The sequence below is a fragment of the Trachymyrmex cornetzi genome, unplaced genomic scaffold (genome assembly GCF_001594075.2).
Source record: "Trachymyrmex cornetzi isolate Tcor2-1 unplaced genomic scaffold, Tcor1.1 scaffold907, whole genome shotgun sequence".
NCBI lineage: Eukaryota > Metazoa > Arthropoda > Insecta > Hymenoptera > Formicidae > Trachymyrmex > Trachymyrmex cornetzi.
Genome location: NW_017300253.1, coordinates 23,879 through 27,608, shown reverse-complemented (window position 1 = coordinate 27,608; position 3,730 = coordinate 23,879).

The following is a 3,730-nucleotide window of genomic DNA, read 5'->3' as shown; positions in this document are numbered from 1 at the left end:
TGACCAATCACAGTCGATTATTCTTCTCACATTCGACTGTGATTGGTCAATTTCTTACTCTTACTTCTTACTCCGTGTATTGTAGACGGGCCTTAATGTGCACTGAGTGCGGACCGGTTCTGCCAGTGAAATACGCTATTAGTGAAAGGGTTTTTTCTTTCGCTAGGGAGAAAGGGGAGGTAAAACAGGAATGAACAAGTTCGTGCTGGCATGCGCCGCCATAATCGGTGTGCTAATTCGAACATTATTTTAAAAGAAAAATTTTTTCTATAATTTGTTTTTTTTAACGAACAATAATATATAAAAATATATCATTCATTTTGTTAATATGTGACTAACAAAAATAATTTTTTTTGGTATTATTACTTTTTATTTTACTAGTTCAATTTATATTTACCTGTTCGTATACTTATATCGTCTGTTTTATTAACTACAATTAATTAATGAAAAACGCATCGCGTTGCCGGCAAGATTTGAACCTACGATCCTTAGAACGGTAGCCCAATATACTTACTCTGAGCTAATCGCACGGTTGTGATCGAGTCAACGTTATACCTCCTACTACTGTGACCATTCTTAATTTCATGCCTCTGTTTACAGTTTAATATCATTAATATTTGAGGAGATTACATGAAAATGAAATATGCTGGTATTTATTAATTTAGTTAGGAAATGATAATAACAAAGCGATTGTCCTCAGTCTCGAGAGATCTCTCGATCGTGGCGGACGTGTTTCGTCTCGTTGCGATTTGAGTGTTATATGTTTTATTTTTTAGTATAAGCGTGGCTGGCTTTGACTGTGCTGTTTGTGTTTGTGTTCTAGTGTTTTCCTTTCCCAGTTTATCCCATCCTTGTTGCTGTTCTTCCTGTCGAGAAGCGATTGTCCTCGGTAGCGGCACGATACTGGTCAGCACCAGGCTGTGACAGATTTCCTAACCTGAATAGTCGTAAGATTAATATCTCAAACCCGCGTGGCACAGTGTTGTTAGACGGGCCGGATTTCTGACGCATGCGCGTCCAATGTAGCTTCAGTAACATACCGGTCACTAGTAAATAGGAGATCATTAGTCGCCTATGTAAAATTTTTTCAAAAATGTTGAAAATTTTAATATATTTTACATATTTTATATATGTAAACATATATAGAAATGTATTATATATATTTATATATATGTATACATATCTTTAATTTTTATACAATGAAACCTAAGTGTACGTATATCTTATTGAAGGATCTTTCAATTCCAATCCAAATGGTTTAAATTCCTCTTAAATGAAATTATTATATCACAATTCATTCACACACAAAGACATTTTCTCTTCCAATTAAAGTAGTGGGTATTTAATTCTCTTTCAAAATAATATACAAAAAGTTATCACGAAGTTGCGTTACCTTACTCAATTTAAATGTTATCACAAAAATTAAAGAGTTAACCGTATAAAATGAAAAAATTTAATTTAAATAGAAAAATTTTTCATGTAAAAACACTTGACGCTGCTAGATCAAGTAAGAAAAACTATAAAAACAATTTAAAATTAGAATAGTAATTAATAAATATAAATAATGAATGTAATTACAATTTAAAAGTAATAAGAAAAGTAATAATAAATTTAATCTTAACTTTACACTGAATAAGAATAAATTTTATTATTTATTTCTCTTTTATAATGTATGTTTACAAATCTAAATTTATTTTTCTCAGACTTCAACATCTTTATAATATATGATGCTTGATGTTAACATCAAATTATTAAATTGCTTGTCAATTTAATTCGCGATTATTATAGTAGTTTTAATTGCGTTTATTTAGTCCGGAAAAATAATTCGGCGCGCCGTTTGAAAAAAGACTACAGTATGGTATATATGCAAGTACATATATAGTATATACGAGTATTAGTAATTCAAGATTGAATTATTTAAGCAACGAAGATCCAGCTTCGACCGTAATAGGCGTTTTGAAATTACTAGTAATTTTTATTATTTTCCAACTTACGTGCTGATACGACTTCATTGAGCGCTTCTGCAGTTGGTCGTCGTCGTCTCAAACTGACGACCTACCGGACGTCCCCGACGATGTGGAATCGCACGTTCTACAATACAGTTTGGTACTATGAAATAAATATTAGAATTTAAAGAAATAAATTTTTAGTGAAATTTTATGTGATTTTTAAAAAATTATATTTGGAGACACTGGTAGTGTCTCGGCGCTAAGCCAAGCGCAGCGACACTGCCGCGGCTACTTTACGCGAATCTGTCAATATTTCCAGACGGTGATTATGGGATCTCAATAACGGCTGTCCTGATTGAGTTCTAAGTGTGCTCAATCGATTGCATCCGGAATATATAATGAAAGTGTTTTTGTTTTTTCTCTACGTGCTCTACGAGCGAAGATATTGCGATGCAAAATGATGCAAAATCCGAACTTGAAACTTTTATTTAAGAAACGTCGTCGTCGTCGACAGGGCTATGAGGTGGGGGAAATGTCCTTTTAGATTTTTCGGCGTTAGAGGCAAATATGGCGCTGGCAATGTGCATGGTCACATCACACATGTGTCCGTTTTCTGTGGCTGATGATTAGGTTAGGAAAACTGTCACATCGATGGCATAGAGGACACGTAAGTGATTTCTGCTTCTACATTTGCACGAAATGAACGAATCTGGCAAAATAAAAATGTATCGCTTTACTCCGTGGACCGAGATCGTTAAAGTTGATCACTATTCAGGTTAGGAAACATATCCGTCATATCGATAGATTATACAGCAGAGTATTTGTTTGGTTAAATATAGATTATACATTTGTTTGGTTAAATATTTGTCTGTAAAACAGAATGTAAAGCAGAATTGTTTTCCTTTATGCCATCGATGCAACAGATTTCCTCTGGATATCTGTCAATTTTAATTATAACAATAACAATTAATAACTCGGTTCGCGGTAGTGCAAAAATGCGTCGAATAATTTTATTCGGCCTTGTACGTACATTATTATGTAACTTGTAATTTAAAGATACGTTTCATGATGCATTTCTTGTCGAGGTTTGTCTCAAATGCAATTTACACAAAGATATTTGGAACAAAATTTGGAACTTTGTCAAATTCATTTACGTATGGTTTAGATATCTGTTTATCTGCAACGAACAATTTCCCAAATTTGCCAGGAGCTATTGCATATCAAGAAGATTTTTCTCAAATGGAATTTACGAATATGTAATAATCACAAGTAATATTATATTTCATTCCTTCCGCAAATTATCTAATTATTATTATGTATGATTCACGAAGATAATAAGAACGATATACAGACTTCCTGCTGGTTCATATTACTATAATTATTATATTATAACTACATTTATAATATTCTAAGAGCAACTGTTACCAACCTCGATACTCAATCAGCAGTCATTATTCTATTATAGACAGAATTAAGTAGGAACGCAGAGATTAAAGTATATCATGAACATAATAATAAGAACGATATACAGACTTGCTGTTAGCTATACTGCTGATTGAGTTAATCGATTAAGTTAATCGACGTTGGTAACAGTCGCCCTAAGTAGTTTTAAACAATCTTGCCTTACATTAATTATCAGTTACACACACTGTTTTTACTTCTTATACATTCATATAATAATTGTACTATGTTTATAGTATTTTTTATCAATATTATAAATCATGAGCATAAATTACAGACGTTTCGACATCATTATTAAATGTAGGAATAACATATTCTAG